This window comes from Lemur catta, unplaced genomic scaffold (assembly GCF_020740605.2).
Source record: "Lemur catta isolate mLemCat1 unplaced genomic scaffold, mLemCat1.pri scaffold_66_ctg1, whole genome shotgun sequence".
Taxonomy (NCBI): domain Eukaryota; kingdom Metazoa; phylum Chordata; class Mammalia; order Primates; family Lemuridae; genus Lemur; species Lemur catta.
The window spans coordinates 464,432-486,558 of record NW_025423865.1 but is presented as its reverse complement, the minus strand read 5'-3'; the positions used below and the strand labels follow the sequence as shown (position 1 = coordinate 486,558).

Sequence of the window (22,127 nt, the reverse complement as noted above, 5' to 3'; positions counted from 1 at the left end):
AATTACTTTTTAAATGCTCTTGGATTTGGTTTGCTAAAATTTTGTGGAGGATTTTTGCATCTATATTCACAAGAGATTTTCATCTGTAGTTTTCTTTTTTTTTGCTACATCTTTTCCTGGCTTCGGCATCAAGGTGATATTGGCTTCACAGAACGAGGTGGGGAGGATATCATCCTTCTCGATGTTGTTGAATAATTTCTGCAGTATAGGCATGAGTTCTTCTTTGTAACTTTGGTAAAATTCAGGTTGAATCCATCTGGTCTGGGACATTTTGTTTTGTTGTTGGTGGAAGACTTTTAATTGCTGCTTCAATTTCTGTGCTTGATATTGGTCTGGTCAGGAATCCTATTTCTTTCTGATTGAGCCTAGATATGTTCTGTGTAAGCATTTGGAACTTGAAACTTCTTTCTAACTTTAAGACTGTTTCCAAAAGTTAATCAGAAATAAACAAATGAAGGAATGAATGATCAGAAAAAGTGAAAAGCCTTAGGCAAATTTTATTTCTCCAAGAAGAAAGAGTCATATAAATCAGTGCTTAAAATTAAAATTATAAACAGCTGACATTTTGGCAGTCCAAGGATGTAAAACTGGCTTTCATTTGCAAGATCTACTTAAAAGTCTTTCACATTGTATACATTTTTTTAAAAAATTGGCACATATTTCCATGATGCTTTCTAAAGAATGTCTTCATTTAGATTTGACTCATCAGTGAATCTAGAGAGGAAGCTCTTCCACAGGAGAGTATCCAGCAGCACCTGGAAAGGAAAGACAGAGTATTCTTTACCTAACAGATTTCATTGGAACTAAGTGAAGGTGAGTAAAAAACAGTCAAGAAGTTTATCAGCGTGTTAATAGCAAAAAAATATGTATGCACAAATGTAATATAAAATTATTATTAAATATAATTTGCCTGTAGTTGCACATTGAATTAATTGTCATTGTGGTTAGGTATCAGAGCTTCTGCTTTCCTGAGTCTTCATTCACTTACTCAACAACCATGTGCTAAGGTACTATGACAAGCACTGGTATACAAGGTAAGGATGATACAGCCACATCATTGACCTCAATAATCATATAGTATACTATGAAAAAGAAAACAGACAAATAGGCAATTTCCATGCAGAGTCATAGAGACTATAACAAGTTTAAAAGAAGGCACAATTGGAACACACAGAAGGGCCATATGACTAAGTCTTCTCTCCAACACTATAAACTTTGTGATGCAGTGATATGGAAGCTGATAGCTGAGAGACGAGGAAAATGTGTGCCAGATAGAGGGCAGCAGCAAATGCAAAGTGCTGGACGTGAGGAGGAATGCTGTAGAATTCTAAGTAGTGGAGTTTAGTGAGATGCTACGGCAAAGGGGCAGAGTAGGTACGTGGTAAGAGATAAGGCTGAATAAACTAACAAGAACCACATTAATATGGGTGCTTTCTCCCATGCTAAGAAATATGGAACTTTTTCTGAGGGCAAAAGTACACCAATGATATAGTGAATGACTCATTTACAATGTCACCCGTCAGGTGACTGCATGTGAACTGCAAGTGCTTGGCTAAATGTTGCTAGTGAATCTGGGGTCTTTTGGCCTGAAGTTGCTAACCTAAAGGTAGAAAGTTGATGATGCATTGGTTTTCTGAGAATAGTTCCAGTGTGCTGGCTGACACACTGACAGATTCATGGGGATGGCAGGAGTAAATAAAGTGTAGAGCCAGAAAAAAAAAGTTACATACACTTCATGAGATTTGTAAAAAGCTATGAAACATGATGATGCAATCACGAGGCACAAGTATACTCTTCAGTATGAATGCTAGTGTTTTCACATCTTTAATTACATGTGTGGATCAGGAAATATTTAATGTAGTATCTATTAACCAAACAATGGAGAGGAAAGCCACTTGTTTTTTACAGTTGATCTCACAAATCATTTTGTTAATCTCAATTTAATTCATAAAATTTGACAAGATACCTTCTTCCAATTCTATAGTTATTTCTTCATAATATTCCTGCCGCATCTCAAATAAGTCAAATACTATTTATAATATTTAGGTAAATCAGATATATTTTCATGAGACTATTGTCAAGACTAAACTTCACTTGAGAAGTGCTTAAATAGAAAAATACTCATAGAAATAAAATAAAATTCCTATTTATTTACATGCAGACAATAGAGAATATATATGTGTGATGCTACTTACATTAATCTAATAAAAAGCACAGTTAATATTGGTCTATTGAATATACATCATTTCAAAAGGGTGACATTTTCTCTTATTAGTACAAAGGGTGGAGAATTCAAGTAACATTTTCACATGAATGTGTTACTTTGTAATTCTCAGAAAAATCCTGCCTTTTATATAAAAGTATGATGAGTTCTTCTCACTTTGATGGATTTTTCCTTAAAATTAAGTTGCTATAGTCCACTTCTAGAAAATTAAACTTTTAAAATACTCTTTATGCTGCTAACTTTTTAGCTCAAAATCTTAAATACACACATGAGGAAAGTGGCACTATCATAATGTCATGTGAATATTGTGACAGAGATTAAGTAAAAATATTTTGCTGTCTGTATTATGACTAACGTTTTTTCATATGAACACAAAGAGTTTATACAATTTGCTTGAAAAAAGGATAAATATGCATTACAGCCAGTTTTCAAACCTAGTTTCTTTGATTCATGATTTTCTAGAATTAGAATAAGGCAAAAAATATGTAGTTCTTTAATTGTTACTTTGATTTATTTTCAGAAATTAGTACCAAGTTTTTGAAACATCTGACTACTTGTAGATGCAATTATCTACTTGTTTATGAAATGTGTGAAAACATTTCAAACTATATTGTAAATGTTCTCATCTAGAAGTTTCTTATTTAAATCTTTTATATAAAAGATATTGTCCCTCTATCCTCCTGCCTAAGCCTCCCAAGTAGCTGGCACTGCCGTATGCACTGCCGTATGCACTACCGTGCTGAGCCTTTAAAATTCTCCCCCTAGTCAAAAATGGTGAAACATTGGACAAATATCTTAAACTGGGTCAAGTATACTTGAACTATTTTTTTTTTCCTAAACAGCTCTACAATTACCATAGCTTTTCATTGTTGGATTCATTTTGAGATTTTCCAGAAATAGATTCTTTCGTGAAATCAAATTTTGGATTGGGATGCTCTTCTTACATCTTCAGGGGACATGGGCACCATGTTTGGCATTCCATGGAGTTCTGGGTAGGAAGAATATAATTGATTCTGTTTGGTCATCATTGGTGTTTAAAGACTCTTGATGGTCTTTGCAATCATAGTCACAATCATTCAAATAATACCAACACAGAGAGACAGAAGTGAATGCCATTTTAAAAATTCAGATGTTTGCTTGATTTCACTATTTAAAAAGTGCTGTGCAATTGCCCATCAACAGGCACATTTTACAGAATTGAGATAAAAATACTGTAATTTCCATGGGAATTAAAGATGTATTACTACTTATGTGTAAGAAAAAGAAAAATCTTTTAATTTAAAAAAAGAAGTTAATCTTTGTAGTTCTACAGGTTTATTTAATTCATAAAACTTATTTATCTTGGATTGTTATAAATAATAAACATCCAGATGTGGTTAAGTGTTTGGATGCCAATCATTCCCTTATGATTAAGGGCGGAAAATTTGATGTGGTAGAGGAAAACCTTAAATGTGTTATGAATCACAACCACAGTCAAACTAAAATCAATTAGAAGGAAGCCAAAGCACCTCTCAATATACTTTCTGTTATTACGCAATAAGATTCAATCTCTAAAATTTAACTTAAATGCAGCTTTTGAAGAAATTTAAAAAGTGTCATTTTCATTACATATATTGAATAGCATTAATATTACTACATAGGTAACTCTTGAAAATGGGAGCTGCAGGGACTTTAAGAAAATGGAAAAATTTCCCTTTCCTCTCTTTATTAACACAGAGAATTATAACCTTTGCTTAGCATGCATAGGTCCTTTAAACAACTCAGTATTTCACCAAATAAAAACAAGTATTATATCAGAAATTGGAAACCCAAAGGAAAGAAGATAATATAACTAACCTCACTCAAGTTGTTCTTCATGCTGGTATGTGAAGTCCATGGGCAGGAAAGAGAGAACGTTGAGTATTCTTTTGAAGTAAATTCTCTGTGAAGACCTAAACCATTATTAAGATTGCCACCAGGACGTGACTATAGGACTGTCCAGGAGTGGTAAAGAAAGTTCTGGTCTCCTGTCTCCACAAAAAGATTGCTACTGAATGCTGCTAGTCTCTCAGTAGTTCTGTGTAGACTGCAAAAGACAAGGCTTAGTAGTTCATTTTTTTCCGAAATGATTCCTCAATGATTATATTTTTTAAAAAGTGACCTTGAGAGTAAATGGAATTTCCCACTAAATAGTGTTTTAACTCGGAAAATGTGTCACAGCATGCCTACTCTGTGCAGTTATAGTTTTGCAATTGTTCTAAAGAAGTATAAGCATTCCTAGAGTAATGTCTAAAAATAGTAATTCAAATAAAGTAAGGAGTAGAGAGAAATCTCTGACAATAATGTGAGGCTTAACAGGTAACACTTGCTGCCTTCTGGAATGAGTCTATAAGATTCTTGAGGGTGTCATTAGAAATACTTGTATTTAAAGGGTTAGTAAGTGAAACATTACTAACCTATTGGAAATATGTTATTTGCTTGACTATAATTGCCATTCACTATGTGTAAGTAGATCAAAACACAACATTGTATTTCTTAGATACATACAGTAAAATGCTTATCACTAAGAAAAGGTAGATATTATTGTATTTAGTAAGGCAGTATAAAGAAGTTAATGTACTGAGTGCCAGAAACAACCAAGAGTAGTTGCAGTAATTGACTCTTTTGGTTTACTTTGTAATCTTTCAAAAAGTAGTTAAACTCATTAATATTTCCATTTAGGGACTGGTAACAAGCAATTTTATAACGGCATCATGGTCTAAATTATAAGACTTCAAAAATATTTAGCTGAAAGCCTATTAGGTCAGGTTAATGACATGAGAATATTAAGGGGAAAGAAAGTCATAATAAAACAAAAAATATGGAGAGATGTAAACTGTTCAGGACTACCATTAAAATTATAGTATGTACTTAGCTTTCACGTCCCACTAATGTCATAAACCTGTCTCACTAAAAAGCATGTTTTCAAGGCAAATTAATGAACTAAATTTATTTTCTATTCCATACTTTGACTTACTTTTTAATTTTGTTTGACAAGTATTTTCTAGCTTCCAATTCTAATTGATAGAGGTGCTTGTATTTTCCCAATTCAATATAATGAAAGACTTCTCAAGAAGTTTTCCTGTTGGAGACTTCAGATTCAAGATCTTTCATTCTGAGTTCCATCTGACTTCTAAGTGAAGTTCTCTGTATTCTTCAGATGCTGCTTGTGCCTGAATCAAATTAAAAGGATACATTTTTAGCAGTGACAACCTGAACAATTCTTGCATATTTGTTTCCTTCACTTTTCAATCAGACAGCCATTTTATTTTATTTTATTTTATTTTATCTTAAATTTTCGAGACAATGTCTCCTGTCACCCAGATTGGAGTGCAGTGGCCCAATCATAGTTCACTGCAGCCTCAAATTCCTGAGCTCAACCTATCCTCCTGCCTCTACCTCCTGAGTAGCTGGGACTGCAGGTGTGCACCACCATGCCTGGCACATTTTATTACTTTTTGTAGAGATCAGGTCTCATTATGATGCCCAGGCTGGTATCAAACTCTTGGCCTCAAGTGATCCTCCCACCTCAACCACCCTGGGAGGCATGAGCCACTACACCCAACCTCAGAGAGCAATTTTAAATATGTGACAAAAGAAGCTGAGGTTTAAAACATTTAACATCAATTGTCAACTAAATTGATAATTTCATCTGGCTTATAAAGAATTGAATCATTCCTCAATTACTACTTATGTGATCTGATAGTCCAAAGAAAAATAGGTGTAATTTAAAATTTTAAAATTTGAACAATTTAACAGAAATACACTTCAAGAATATGGTACAATTTCTAAATCACAATCTTTTTCTTTTCCTAATAGTCTTCTTTTATGCTAACAGGCCTAAATAATCAAATGATTCTTTAAGGAGTATCAGCCTTCTTAAAGATCCATTTAGTTATAATGATGACAGAAACTAAAAAAGCTAAAGGGAGCAACAGAGGCAACCTTCCTTTTAGAAATCTACAAATCCAATTGCTGTAATGGAAACAGAGGAAACACACACAATGTACACATCAAAAATATAATGTGCAGTGAAATAAAGTAAGTGCATTTCACAATTAACTAACCTGTAAAAATATATTGACTTGTTTGAATTTTTCTACAATACCTTTCTTGTGCTTTCTTCAATCTCTCACTTATAGTGTTCAACTTCACCACATTGAAAGTGCAAAAATCCTGTGGTGCTGGATGAAGTTAGGAGATATCAGTATATAAAGAGATGAATATACAGATTACATAGAGATATAAATATAACCATGGGTTCATACACACACAGATTTTCTAGTTCTGACTGCCAAGAAGCAATGAAAATAAATCTTCGTTTCTATTTTTTCATCTTTCATTTTATTAGTTGTTTTTATTTCTTGGATTCTAAATAACATTTTCAACTATAAGGAATCAGGTCTTTGGAGAAATGATTGATTCTAGGACCAGGCCAATGAAAATACCAGATGATCCTGGAGCATCCTGTGGTGCCAAAAACAAATTTAAAAATGTGTCCAAGAACAAAACAAGAGGGCACGTCAAAGAGGCATGGAGCTTACCTGAACAAGCTACCAATTGCCAAAGCTAGCACTATCTGAGCAACAACAAGAAATAGTGTTATATTGGGGGGTTATAATTCAGAGTGAAATATAAATATACATGAGTCATACTAATAAAAATAATATGATGAATAAATAAATGGGAGAGAGGAATCATCTTTCCTATGGAAGAGTTTCCAATAATTTATGTAGAAAACATGGGGAAATAGAAAATCACTATTAGAACACCACAGCAGTAGTCACTGCAGGCAAGATCCAAAGTCGGATCGATATTATTGGGTGAAACCTGAAAACAAGAGATTTGTAAAACCTCAATATATATTTAACCACATATTTACTACCTGCTGTGGTTAGTCTGATGCAATTATAACATACACAGTGTGGAAAGGGAAAGATAGTAAGTTCACATTGGAGAAACGTGGCAGACTCCACCTTAACCAGGTGATCATGGTTAATGTCAGCAGTGATATCTTGCCCCCGTATGATGTGAGGAAAAGGTTGCTTCACCTTTGTGTTATTCTCCCCACAAATCCATACCCCCAAACTATACAGAGAAGCATAAACTAGGGGAATTCTATAAATATATAATCTTTATTCATAAAAAGTGTCAAGGTCATGAAAAACAAGGAAAAAGTGAGAAACTGTCAAGATTTGGGAAGACTACAGAATCATAATGACTAAACACAACACAGTAGCTAGTACTGGATCCTGGAACAGACAAAAATAGGAATGGGAAAATGGTAAAATTCTAATGAATTATACAATATATTTAATAGTATCATAGCAATGTTATTTATTTTTTTTTAGTTTTGTTAAATGTATTATAGTTAAATAATATGTAAACCTTAGGGGAAGTTAAGAAAAGGACATGTGGAAATTCTGTGCAGTCTCTGGAATTCTTCCTTAAATCTAAAATTATTTCAAAATATATTTCTAAATAAAGCATGGAGGAGAATAAACTCTGCAAAGTATGGAGGAGAGCAGTAGGATTTTTGTTTTCATAGGGAGGTCAGAGAAGTTCTGACACCATTGTCATATTGTATCTCCAGCAAAGAGGAAGCCAAGCCTGGGCCATGTCTACAAAACCCTGACGACAGAGTGAACAGCAGATAGAGGGGAACTGAGGCAAGACGCTGGCATGTTCAGGGAAAAGCATAACAGCAAAACCAACAAGGCAGGTAAGACAGGGATGAGGTCAGAGAGGAGCACTGGGAGTGGCAGGAGGGATCTGTTAGCCCTGGGGAAGAATCTGGGCTTTGCTGTGTCACCTGAAACCATCTTAGGTGTTTGAACTGAGGGGTGGCTTGCACTGTCTTGAAGGCAAGACCCTCTTCTGGTTTCTGAGAATAAAATGTGGATGGGCAAGGACTAAGGCAGCAGAGGCCATCTGAGATAGAAAAGGACAATAAAAACTACAGCAAAAGATGATGCTATTTGGGTGAGAGCAGTGGTGGAGAGGCAGTGAGGCCTCACAGATACCAGATAAAAGGATAATTTAGGGCCCCAGCACTGGTGGATATATGACATATGGGTTTAAGTGAAAGAGAGACAGCAAGGATGACAGCAAGAACACTTTCCTAAGCTACTGGTATGATGTGGTTGCCATTAACTGAAAAACAGAAAGACTGGAGAAGGAGAAGATTGCAAAGCAGAAGAATGGGAGAATAGTGATTCCAAATGACTCCCAGGTACAAAGGCTAAGTGACCCCACAGGCAACTGGACATCCCAGACTGTAGATCAGGAGTGTGGGTCCAGGCTGGATATATAAACTCATGAGCCATCAGCACAGTGATGTTATTTAAAGTCATCAGACTATATAAACTTCCCTCTGAAATAAGTTTAGAAAAGAAAAACAAAGCAGAATAAAAACCAACTATCAAAGGAGTCTGCAAAGGAATGGTTCCTGAGGTAGGAGGGTAAATGAGAGAATGTGGTGTTCTAGAAGCCAAATGAAGACAGATTTAGAACTAGACAAGAGTGGGGATGAACAAGGCCAATGATTACTCCAATATTAAATTAAGATGAAGGCTAAGAATTAAACTTTGGATCTAGGAAGAGGCCAATGATGACTGACCATGACAAAGTTGGTAGAAGGGGAAGATGGCTTGTATGAGTTCTATATAGAATTGGAGGAGAAGAATTGAAAACTGTAAATATTGATACAAATTGGAAAAGAGAAATAGAGTGGCTTGAGGAGAATATATGGTAAAAAAATAGGTATTATATATTTATATTCAATAAGCAAAAATTACAAAATAATAGTGAGGAGAAATTCTCAGTTCGTGAGGGGGCATTGGTCAATGTCTAGAGGTATATGCATGTGTAGAAGATGGTAGATAGATTCTAGTGCAAGGGGGAGGGTTTGGTGTGAAAGGAGCATGGGCAGTGAGCATGCCTATGGCATCAGGAGAGAAGGCAAGGGCATAGACACACACAGCATGCAGGTGGACAGGTGTGGAGGAAATATGGAAGATCCCTTCTGATTGTTTCTGTTTTCTCAGTCTCAGTAGGAAGAAGGACCTCGACCAAAGAGTGAGCACTGGAGGTTTTGGAGGTTTGCAGGAAGAAAAGCTGTGAAATATTTAAAAAAAATACCATGGGAGCATCACCAGACTAGAGAACATGTTAGAATGTGGGGGCAACACTGAATGCCTTCATGAAGTTACTGGTCATGTGTCAAAGTGACACCAAAGCTTAGATACCCTAGCAGAAATCTTGTCTGGATGAGATGCTGGTGGTGGATCATTAGATTCTTCACCTAGCCCAGGGCTGTTGGTTGATGCCTGAGACCCATGGAGGAAGGGACAAAGAATCATATGTAAAAAAGCAAAAGAAAACACTGCACCACTAAAAGCTTTGAAATATTAACATTACTTTAAAGCACGTAAACAAAAGATGAGAAGATGACCATCTCTCCCCATCCCATCCCTCATCATGGAGCACCTCAAAGAATCTCCTGCTTTGGCACTGGTGGAATTTTCAGCCTTACCAGGTGAAAGTGGTGGTGACCTGAGGAGGATTATGGGACCTGTGAGTGTGCACAAGCAGGAGGACACTGCTGGACCCAAGAAGAGGAAAAAGATCAAGATGTGAACACCATGTGGTGACTGACTAGAACGTCTCACCACGAAGGTCCCTCTGAGAGTTCCCAGAAGGACCTGAATGTAGACTCTGTCGATAAAAGATTCATGAAGGTTTGCTGTGGGAGGAGGAATTCTAAACACAAACCTTGCTCTGGCTGGTACAGAAGAGAAAGTCAAAAAGATTTGAAGCACAAGAAGACCTGACACATCACTGCTTGCTTGAAGACAGAAGAAAACCCATGAGATGGAGTGCAGATAGTTATAAGATGCCATGATTGGACCTTGGCTAACATCCAGCAAAGAAATAGACCCCATCCCTAAAACTGTGAGGAACTGAATTCTAGCAACCTGAATGAGCTTGGATGCAGACTTCTCCATAGAGCCTGCAGACAAAAAACCCACCTGGATAACACTTTGATTTCAGTCTTCTGATACCCTGAGCAGAGAATCCACCCAAACTGGGAGCTCTTTGTTAATAAATGAGTGTTGTTTTAAGCCCCTAAATTTGTGGTAGTTTGTTATGCAACAACAGAAAACTAGTACACTAGTCTTTATACATCTTTAACGCAGGACCTCATGAGTTTTAGAACTAGGCCATTCGTGTCTGGTCGGTGGCACTCCGGGAACTCAGTGAACTGGGGCCATGGGACATCAGGTTCTCTCAAAGGCATCAACGTATTTGGAAAATTGTGCTCATCTCCACAGTGATGGAGTTAGTTCCTGAGATCTTTCCCCCAAACTTGTTGGGTTAACCTTTGACCATGATTCAGTTTTAAAGCCATTATATTATATAGCATAATTCTATCCACAGACTCCCATTTACTTATAGAAGAATAGTAGGACTTTAATAGGCTGTGAAACAGTTTTACTATGTTGATAATCACAAATGAGACCCTATTAACACTCATTATATCTGTGCGTCCAGTTCATTATTTGTTAGGATAATCAAATGAAGTTGTCACATGGGAGGACTATTGTTTTACTTGTGGAAATGACAGTTTTTTCCCCCAGGTGGCATGCTAATTCTCTCCAACCTAATCACCAGAAGATTCAAGGATTTAAAAAGGAATAAAATACACACACACACACACACACAAATTCTAACTTTAAGACAATTAAAATCTGGTTCTAGCCAAGTTGGAGAAGCCTCAGCATTACCATGTCTGCCCTGTTCCAACTAAAACCCTGGACCCTGGATATAACACAACAAGCAAGCATAGGAAGAATCTGAAAGGTGAAAAGAAGGTGCACTTACTGGGGAATAACACAATGATGAGTTCCTTGGGTCTTCATTTTCTTCGCATATGCTCTGGAGAGAGTGCTGCGGAAGCCTCCAATCAGGACCACTAATAGGCACAGACAAAACAAAACAAGAAGCCTGCTCTCCCAACCAAAGGATTGGAAAAGAATGGCCTAACAGCAGAAAACCTTGCTGGCAATACCCACCCAACTCCAATGAAATACAAGGAGGGTTTCAGTGGAGTCCATTGGGGAGCAGATTATCGACTTCGTATCCACTGAACAGAAGCAGCCATGCTTTGATGTTCTTGCCTGCTGGTATTACTGGCACCAACGAAGGAGCTCATCTTCTATTTCCCATCTGGCAAAAGTAGGCATTATGATTTTCACTTTGGAGTAGTAGCAACAGACAAAGTAGGAAGCTGTTCTCCATCCCCTGCCTGACAAAAAGAAATAATTTTACAGTTCCCTTGACAATGTAGTATCAATGGGGTCCAGAGGCAACCTGAGCCCCCACACCCACCCAGGATGAAAAAGACTTACCAAGACAGTGTGAGGCAGAGCTAATGTCATCTTTGCAGCCCTGATGGCATTGGAGTTCAGCAGGAAGCTGAGCCTCCACCTCAACTCAATAATAAAAAGTCCCACACACTGAGAGGCAAGGCTAGTGTCACCTTCCCTACCCTGGAGTCACTGGAGACAAGTAGGAAGCTGAGCCACCACTGCAAGCCAGAATCAACACACTGACAAGATAGTAGAGTCCAGGCTAATCTGCACTTCCATTTCCCATACTTCTTTTGTCAGCAGGGCCCAGCAGGCACCTGAACCTCTACACTGCCCCAGCTACAATGAGACTGAGTGAGGTCATGCCAATAAGCAATTAGGAATTGTCTGGAAACAAATGAAAACCTTAAAAATTTCAGGAAAGGAAAAGAAGTTATGAGAAACAACCAAATGGTTATGGGGGGTAAGATGGTGGACCGAAGGCACCACCAGCCAGAGCATCTCTATAGAAGGAGAAGTTTTAGATGAAAGAGAAAAAACAGACAGACAAATGTAGATCAGAAAGGGGGCTTAAGGAAGGGTTCCTGAACCCACAGGAGACTCCAGGGGAAGAGGAAGAGCAAGACTAGAAGGAGAAAGGCACCGGCAGGGAATTAAGCCCAGAGAGGCTAGGAGTCCAGGCGGAAGGGTACCTGGATCCAGTACCATACCCCTCCCTTGTATCTCAGACTCTTCCTGGGCTCTTGAGGTGCTGGAGAGACATTCTGTTAATGCAAGCCCAGACAACGCTGCTCCCAGTGAGTGGAGAGCTGCTTTCAAAAAGGGCACTAGACTCCCAGCACCGCTTAGTGCATCTCATGCCGCACAGACCCAAGCAAGATGGGAGATTCCACATTGCTTTTTGACACACCTGCTGCCTTTGTCTTCACCAGGGTGCCCCAAACATTCTGGTTCCATCTTCCTCATCCCAACACAGACATTTCTCAACTCTGGCCCAGACTGCAGGAGCCACATGAGTGCAGTGGGTCCTGGATGATGAGAGTGATTCCACACACCCGTCATTCTGGGTGGACTGCCTCCCAGAGAGAGGTTTGAAGAAGACGAGAGAGTGGACTTTCCTCCACCTAGACTCTTTTTCTTCCCTTCCCCTCCCCCTCCCATGGCTACTGAGAGAAAAAATTGAGCCACCACACAGAGGCTCCCACAGGGAATGGAGCTCATACCTTTTCTCTGGAGGTCCTGTAGCAGAAAAAAGAGGTGCTTGGACTGTGAGTGCACTGCCTGCTGGCCATCCCTGGTACTGTTGCTGGTGACTTCAGCAGAGTGGGACACAGCCCAAAGTGGAGGGACATTGATCCAGCTTGAGCATCCCAGGAGGGACTTGGGAACAGTATGCTTCTCCCTGCTATGTTCAGGGATTGATCTCCAGGACCCAGAGGATGGGCCCACATGTCAGATCCAGTACACTCAGGTCCCAATCACAAAACCCAGGGGCAAGAGGGGATATTTGTGAATAATTCTCATGAGCTGTGGATGCCTGCAGGGGCAGATTGGGAGAGAGTGCAGTTTGGGTTCACACCTATGGTGTACATGTGGGGGCACCCCTCCTCCCCCAGAAGGGCCCCATTCCCAGCTCTGGCTGGGATCCTGGACAGGGAAACTCTCAGTCCCCATCACAGTCATAGTACAACAAGGCTGGCTTGAGGTCCTGCCTGCCAGCAGAGGCTTGGAAGAAACCACAGAATAGGGGAGGGTGGAAAGAAGTGAAGTTTGTTCCAGACTACCTGATTCAGGGTCTCAGACAGCCCTGCCTCCACACACAGGCTTTCTGACTCAGTAGGCCCTACTTCAGCCCATCCCTGGCAGCTTTGCCCAAAGGCAGGTAGCAGAAATTTGACCCCTGCTAAAACTTCTGTGGAATTTTAGTGCAGGTTCACGAAACCAAGCCACACCCAGCCTCACTCCCCTACCTGGACCTGCTGAAGTGTAAAATAAGGACACACCTGCCAGTTCCAGAGCCCCACCCACCACCTGGGACACTAGAGTTCTTCTGAGTAACTAGACGAGGTCACAGGAACCAAAAACAACACTGAAGCTTGTTCTTCCCAGCAAGCAACACCTACGGATAGGGAGGTCAGTTTACATGCCCTTTTACTACATTTACTGACTCACCATACAGGGTGTGGTCAGTTCTCACACAGAAGCATGACCTCAGGGCTCAGATATTAAACTTGGTATATGTCATTATGGAAACAAAAGAAAATCGAAAGGTTTTACCTCCAAAGAGGTAAAAATTGCTCCATACGAGAAAGAATCAGCAAAAGAACTCTAGAAGTATGGAAAATAAAAGCTAAAGAACACCCAGGAAAGGCTTCACCAGCACTCTAGCAATGGATACCAACCAAAATCATAACACTGAAATGACTGGTGAATAATTTTGAACATGGATTGTAAGAAACCTCAATGCAATTCAATAAAATATGGAAATACAACACACAAAAAAAACCAAAGTGCAGGAAATGAATGAAAAATTCACTAAAGCAGTTCAAGTATTAAAGAAAAATCAAACAGAACTTCTGGAGATGAAAAATTCATTCAAGGAATTACAAAACACAGTAAGAAGCCTTAAGAACAGGTTAGGTCAGGCAGAAGAAAGAATCCCAGAGCTTGATGATACCACCTTTCAATTAAATCAGTCAGTCACAGAGAGAGAACAGAGAAATAAGGGAAATAAACAAAGCATACAAAAATATGGAACTATGATAAGAGGCCTAACATAGGAATCATAGGCATTCCTGAGGCGGCAGAAGAAAATACACAACAGTTAGATAATTTAATTGAGTGAATGATTGAGGAAAATTTCCTTGACCTTGCTAGAATTCTAGATATCCAGGTACAAGAACCTCCTAGAACCCCTGGCGGAGCCATGATGAAGAGGAAAACACAACACATAGTCATCAGAGTGGAGAAATTAAACATGACAGAGGTGCTCTTATGAGCTGTAAGGGGAAAGCAGTAAGTAGCTTACCCAGGGAAACACATCACACTAACTGCAGACTGCTCAAGTGACACCTTACAACTGGGGCTCTATTCTCACTCTTCTCAAAGGAAATAAGGCCCAACTAGAATTTTGTATCCTGGAGAACTAAGTTTCATATATGACGGAGAAATAAAATTGTTCTCAGATAAGCAATCTCTGAGGGAGTTGTTCAAGACAAGACCTGCCATGCAGGAAGTACTCAGAACTGCATTAGTCATGGATCAGCACAATAGAACTCATCAGTGTAAAATTACCCAAAAGCTAAAGGTTAAAGGCCAGATACCACAATGGCACAGAGATAAAACAGAGCAACAGAAATCTAATCAACAGGATGAACAGATCTGACCCACTTATCAAATATTTCAATAAATATGAATGACTTGAACTGCCCACTGAAGAGACATAAATTAGGTGAATGAATACATATACATATGCCAAGTAACATCTATCCTCAGGAAATACATCTAACTCACAAAGACTCATTCAGACTCAAACTGAAGACATGGAAAACAATATTCCATGGAAAGGAAAACCAAAAGAAAGCTGGTGTAGCAGCTCTCATATCGAATAACTTAGTCTTCAAATCAACAAAAGTAATGAAAGACAAAGATGGTCATAATATAATGGTAAAAGGAACAATTCAACAGGAAGACATAACAATTCTAAATATTTACATGGTCAACAGAGCTGCACTCATATTCATGAAGCAAATACTACTTCATCTAAGCAAAATGATAAATGGCAGCACCATAATAACTGGGGTCTTCAAAACCCCTTTCACAGAACAGAACAAATCCTCCAAATAAAATATAAACAAAGAAACAATGGACTTAAAGTGAACTCTATGAGAAATGATCCTAACAGACATTTACAGAACATTTTACCCAAAAACTGCTGAGTATACATTCTTCTCATCAGCTACTGGGACATTCTCTAAGCTTCACTATATCCTAAGCAATAAAACATGTCTCAACAATTTTTTTTAAAAAATGCAAATTATACCATGTATCCACTCAGACCACAATGGAATAAAATTAGAAATCAGCTCCAACAGAAACAATCATCTCTACACAAATTCATGGAAACAAAACAACATACTTCTGAATGATACTCAGGTCAAGGAGGAAATTAAGATGGAAATCAAAAGATTCTTTGACCTAAATGATAACAGGGACACAAGTTATCAAAAATCTGTGGGACACAGCTACTGCAATCCTGAGAGGAAAATTATAGTCATACATTCTTTTTTCTAAAATACAGAAAGATCACAAACCAACAATCTAATGAATCATCTCAAAGAACTGGAAAAGGATGAGCAAACCAATTCCAAACCCAACAGATGAAAAGAAATAAGAAGGATCACAGCAGAACTAAATGAAATCAATAATAAAAGACCTATACAAAAGATTTATGAAACAGAAAGTTCATTCTTTGAAAAGAAAAGAAAATTGGCATGATCCTGACTAGATTGGCAAGATCCTCACTAGAACCAGAAGCACAAAAGTCAGGGTGCTAATAAGCTCAGTCAGGAATGAAAAAGGAGAAATTACAACTCATACCATGGAAATACATAATATCATGTATGAATACTATGAAAATGTCTATGCAGGTAAACTTGTAAGTGTGGAGGAAATGGACAAATTCTTAGAATGACAATGCTTCCCTAGGCTCAATCAGGAAGAAATAGAATTCCTGAACAGACCAATATCAAGTACTGAAATTGAAGCAGCAATAAAAACTTTCCTAAAAATAAAAGTCTCAGACCAGACGGCCTCACAGCTTAATTTTATCAGACCTACGAAGAAGAACTGGTGCCTATACAGCAGAAATTATTCCACAATATTGAGAAGGTAGGATTCCTCCCCAACACAGTTTACAAAGCCAACACCACTCTGATCCCAAAGCCATGAAAGGACTCGCCAAAAATAGAAAATTACAGACCAATATCCATTATGAATATACATTCAAAAAATGTCAAGAAAATCCTAGCAAATCTAATTCAGCTACTCATCAAATAAATAATCTATCATGATTAAGAGGGCTTCATCCCAAAAATGCAGGGATGTTTCAACATACACAAATCTATAAATGTAATTCACCACATAAACAGAAGTGTAAGCTAAGACCATATGATCCTCGCAGTAGATGCACAGAAAGCATTTGATAAAATTTGGAACACTTTTATGATAAGAACGCTTAACAAAATAAGCATAGATGGGACTTACCTCAAAATGATAAAAGCCGTATAGGACAAACTCTCTGCCAACATTATACAGCATGAGGAAAATTTGAAAGATTTCCTGCTCAGAACTGGAACCAAACAATATTGCCTTCTATGACCAGTTCTGTTCAACATAGTGCTTGGGTTCCTAGCCAGGGCAATTAGATAAGAGAAAGAAAGCAAGCCAATACAAATGGGGGCAGAAGATGTCAAACTACTGTGCTTTGCTGACAATATGATATTTTATCTAGACCCCAAAGATTCAGCCAAGAGATTATTGCAATTGATAAGTTCAGCAAAGTCTCAGGTTACAAGATTAATGTACATAAATTGGTAGCATTCATATACGCAAACAACAGTCAAACAGAGATCCAAATCAAAGACTCCATACTTTTCACAATGGCAACAAGGTAAATAAAATACCCAGGAATATATTCACCTAAGCTGGTGAAAGACCTCTACAGGGAGAACTACAAAACACTGAGCGAGGAAATAGCAGAGGACATAAACAGATGGAAAGCCACACCATGCTCATGGTCATACTGCTCAAACTGATCTACAGATTCAATGCAATCTCTATTACAATATCAACAACGTTTTTTGCATATCTCAAAAAAATAAATGAACACTTTATATCAAACAAGAGAAGACCCCCGTATAGAAAAAGCAACCTTAAGCATAAAGAAAAAAATGGAAGGCACCAATTTAGCAGTCTTCAAGCTATCCTACAAGGCTAGAGTATCCAAAACAGCATGGTACTTGCACAAGAACAGAGACATAGACCAGTGGAACAGGACTAAAAACCCAGATACAAAACCATCCAGATAGAGCTATCTGCTCTTTGATAAACAAGAAACATACACACAGTGGGGAAAAGAATACCTATTCAATAAGTGGTACTAGGAAATTTGGATAGCCACATGCAGAAGACTCAAACAGGAACTGCCCTTTTTGCCTCTCACAAAAATCAATTCACAATGGATTACAGACTTACACCCAAGGCATGAAACCTTAAGAATTCTAGAAGAAAATGTTGGAAAAACTCTCACAGACATCAGCCTAGGCAAAGAATTAATAAAGAAGACCCCAAAAGCAATCATGGCATCAGTGAAAACAAACAAATGGGACCTTATCAAATTAACAAGGTTCTGCACAGCCAAGGAAACTCCCATGAGAGCAAACAGACAATCTAGAGAATGGGAGAAAATATTCACATGCTACACATCCAATAAAGGGCTGATAACCAGAATCTATATGGAACTCATCAAACAAATCCATACAAAGTGGTCAATGACATGAACAGAAACTTTTCAAAAGAAAAGACTAATGGCAGACTAATGGCCAACACACATCTTTAAAAAGTGGTGACCATCTCTTATCCTCAGGGACATGCAAATAAAAACCACTATGAGATATCACTTAACTCCAGTGAGAACGGCTTTTATCAAAAAGTCCCAAAACAACAAATGTTGGTGTGGATACCAAGAGATAGGAACACTCATATACTGCTGCTGGGACTGGAAACTGACACTACCCTCTATGGAAAGTACCATAGTGATAACTCAGAGAACTAAAAGTAGAACTATCATTTGATCCAGCAGTCCCACTATTGGGCATCTACCCAAAGGAAAAGATATTCTATGAAAAAGACATCTGCACTCGAATGTTCATAGCAGCATGGTTCACAACTGCAAAAATATGAAAACAATACAAGTGCCCATCAATACATGAGCAGATTTAAAAAATGTGGCAGATGTGTACCGTGGAGTACTAGTCAGCCGTATAAAAAAATTAAAAATGATTAACTACCTATTCTATTATATTGGATGGAGCTAGAGTCCATTTTTTTAAGTGAAATATCATAAGAATGGAAAAACACCACAGGCACTCACCATTAAATTCGTACCAAATGATCAACACTAATGTGCACATATGGGAAGAAACATTGATAGGGTGTTGAGCAGGTAGGAATGGGGAAGAGGGATTAGGTAAATCCACAAATAGCTGCTATGGTGCATACTCCCTAGTGAATGGGCACTGTTTTGGGACAGTGCAAAGGCAATTATGTAATCAAAGCCTTTGTAACCCTATAATACTCCGACATACAAAATAAAAACAAGGAACCAAATGGAAATTGTAGATTTTAAAACTATAATAACTAAGTTAAAATGTGGGGGATAAACTCAATAGTAAAAGGGAGAAGATAGAATAAATGAACTTCAAAGCAAATCAATAGAATTTCCCTATTTTGAACAATAAAGGAAAAAACAGATATAAAACAGAACAAACAAGACAGCCGCGGGGACCCATCAGACAGCATCTTTATCATCAGAGACCCAGGGAAAAAAAGAAAGTCGAAAGAGACAGTAGGACTGAAAAAATATTCAATGAAGTAATATCTGAAAATATCACAAATTTGGCAGACAAAACCCTACAGATTCAAGTATCTAAGTGAATTCTACATAAGATAAACCCAAAGAAGTCCAGATCAAGACATGTCCTTTAAAACCTTCTGAAAACTGAAAAATGAAGACAGATTAAAAACTCTTCAAAGCATGCCCAAGAGAAATGATGTAGACTGATGGAGAGATATGGATTCAAATGACAGATTTCTCATTCAAAACCATGGAGGATGGGAGGAAGAGGCCTAACATTTTTAAATTGCTGAAAGAAAAGAACTATCAGCCACTAAATCTGCATCCAGCAAAATTCACACTCAGAAAGGAAGGGCAAATGAAGGCATCCTCAGATGGAGGAAACTAAGACAAGTTGTGCTTAGCAAACGTCCTCTTACCAATGTATAGAATGAGTTCTCTAAACAGAAAGGAGCTGGTATCAGAAGAATGCTTGGAACCTCAAAAAGAAGAACATCAGAATGGGAAAATAGGGGAGGATAAAATATGCTTCTTCCCATACGTTTTTGAATGATATTTGATGTGGCATCCAGTGCAACAGGGGCGTCACTTAGCACCATTCCATTTTAAAAAGTAAAAAGCTGAAGGAAGCTAAATGGAAATAAGGTTTCTACATTTCACTTCAAATGGTAAAACATCCACACCAGTGGACTCTGATAAGTTGTGCATGTATAATAATAATTAAAGTCACCACTAAGAAAATTATAAAAGATATATTATCAAAAACACTGTAAAAAAAATCAATATCTAATCCTAAAACTCCTGAAGTATCCAACAGGAGGGTAAGGAAAGAGATGCAGAGGAAAGAGCAAGATAATTAACAAACAGAAAACAAATCAAAAAGTAGCACACACCTGACCCTTAAGCATATAACAATTCCCTTGAATGCAAATAGTGGGCATGTGTCAATTAAAAGACAATACCAAAGTGGAGGGGGAAAGAGCATGATTCAACAAAATTTATGCTGCCTGTTAATGAACGCACTTCAAATTTAACAGCATAGTTACAGCGAATGTAAAAGGATGGAAGTGATAAACTACGCAACCTCAGTTCTCTTTAAAAACTAATATGGCTATGTTAACATGAGATAAAGTAGACTTCAGAGCAAAAACAATTACTAGACATAAAGAGGTACATCACACAATAATGGAAAGGCCAACAAACAAGAAAGACATAAGAGCTGTTTAAATGTGTACACAATATGGCCTCTGTACACATGAAGTACAAACTGACAGAACTAAAAAGAGAAACAGATAAATGCACAATTTTACCTGAGGGCTTCACCACCCCACTCTAGTAATCTACAGACAGAAGATCAGCACAGGCGTAGAACAAGTGAATAACACTCTCAGCCCCCACAAGTGGGTAGTCATAGAACAGTCCACCCAATAATAGCAGATGAAACTTTTTTTCCAATAATCCATGATGAATTCACAAAAATAATCCATATTCTAAGTCACAAAATAAACTTCAAGAAATTTAAAACCATTGAAATCATACAAGTACGTTCACTTAAAATAATTGAATACACCTGGAAATTAATGAGAAAGGTAACAGAAATTCTCCAAACAGTTGAGAATTAAATAGTACCCATCAAAGAAAGCCATGGGTCTAAGAAGAAAGCTGAAAGGAATATAGAATACATGAAACTGGATGAAAATAAAAATATAACTAATGAAATTATGTGAACGCCACTTAAACAGTGCTGAAGATGACATTTATTGCACTAAGTACCTACATTATTATAAAAGGAAAAGTTCAAATCAATAGTCCTAGTTTAAGAAACTAAAAAAGAGCAAGAGAAACTGAAAACAAGAATGACGAGGAAATAGTGAATATAAGAAGAAAAATAATTATATGAAAAACCAGGAAAATAAAAAGAAATCAAGAAAAGAAGTAGCTAGTTCTTTAAAAAAATAAATAAAATCAACAAAAATCTGACAAGACCGAGAAAGATAAAAACAGAGAAGATACAGATCACTAATATCAGACATGAGCAGCAAAAAAGGCAGATGTTACAGCCATTAAAATGATAACTAATGAATGCTACAAAAAATGTCATGCTCATCAACTTAACTATGTATAACAAATGGAGCAATTTCTCAAGAACCACAAATTATCCAAACTGAGCCAATATTAAATAGATAACCTGAATAGCTCTGTAACTATTTAAGAAACAAATGGCATTTGGAATAAAACAGCTCCCTCTCCCCAAAGTCTCTAGGCCTAGAGGGTTTCACTGGAGAATTTTAACCAACATTCAAGGAATTAACACCAGGGTTATACAAACTCTCCTAAAAAATTGAAGAAGACAATTACTTACCAAATAGTTTTATAAAGCCAGTATCACCTTCACATCAAAACCAGACAAAGACAGCAAAAGAAAAAAAGAGAACAACAGACCAAAGGATGTCACTAATTTAGAAATAAAATCTGCACCAAAATATGAGGAAATTGAAGCAAGTAAGGTTAGTGTAAAAAGAATTACACACCTGACTGAGTTAGATTTATTTCAGGTACTATGCTTGGCTCATTCAGCAAGTCAAATCTCAAACACAGCAGATACCACCATTAGCGGTCAATACTAACATCATCAGGAATAAGACAAATCAGATGTGGATCCCATGTTAGGATGCAAAGAGAAGATCCACAGGATCACTTCTGTGATACACTTGTCAAAACACACATGATCTAAATCTGAATGAACAGAAAAAATCAAAAGAGTTAGGCAAACTTTTTGTCTCTAGGAAGAAAGAGCCATATAAATCTGTGCTGAAAATTAAAATTACATAAGTCTGATGGCACTGTAACAATTGTAACACCTCCAAACATTGACAAT

At 37.6% G+C, this 22,127-nt stretch overlaps 2 long non-coding RNA genes across 2 annotated transcripts; both read right to left on the bottom strand.

Annotated features, from left to right (window-relative positions):
- Positions 1 to 676: 676 nt before the first annotated feature.
- Positions 677 to 11,331, bottom strand: LOC123629991. Its single transcript, XR_006732505.1, has 6 exons — positions 11,317 to 11,331; positions 11,126 to 11,216; positions 6,351 to 6,426; positions 5,220 to 5,415; positions 4,061 to 4,289; positions 677 to 755 (listed from the first exon to the last, which is right to left on the bottom strand). It is a non-coding gene; the product is annotated as an uncharacterized LOC123629991 (long non-coding RNA).
- Positions 11,332 to 13,026: 1,695 nt separating this feature from the next.
- On the bottom strand, positions 13,027 to 21,871 carry LOC123629993. The gene is made up of 3 exons (XR_006732507.1): positions 21,781 to 21,871; positions 21,612 to 21,638; positions 13,027 to 13,150 (listed from the first exon to the last, which is right to left on the bottom strand). It is a non-coding gene; the product is annotated as an uncharacterized LOC123629993 (long non-coding RNA).
- Positions 21,872 to 22,127: the final 256 nt, after the last annotated feature.